Raw genomic sequence first — 442 nt, forward strand, 5'->3', positions numbered from 1 at the left:
TGTATACGGAATCCACTCGCATATACCTAGGGTTTAATTCCTCAACATTTTGATAGTAGTAAAAAAAAAAACCCAACTTATAAGAGTGTTGCCACTCTGACCAGAGGAACCTTTATAACCATGTCCATGCATAATGCTTACACCTTCCCTTTCCTTAGAAGTGATTGTCCCTTATACTATTACTACTGGATAAGAGACAATAAAATCAGAGACAGTTAGAATTTTTGCCTAGAACCAATTACTAGCCTGATAGACTTGGCTATGTCAAGATGGATTTTTATGTATTCTTCCTCCCACTTGGATTTGAAATGTTGCCACAATTATAATATGTCTATTCTACTGTAATTTTCTGCATTTTCGTGCAGCTGAAGATTGCTCTACATATTGCATTTAATGTAATGCTCGCATTACTTAAATAAATGGAGTAGCATGAAACGTGTGT

Source organism: Octopus bimaculoides, unplaced genomic scaffold, assembly GCF_001194135.2.
Source record: "Octopus bimaculoides isolate UCB-OBI-ISO-001 unplaced genomic scaffold, ASM119413v2 Scaffold_30358, whole genome shotgun sequence".
Lineage (NCBI taxonomy): Eukaryota > Metazoa > Mollusca > Cephalopoda > Octopoda > Octopodidae > Octopus > Octopus bimaculoides.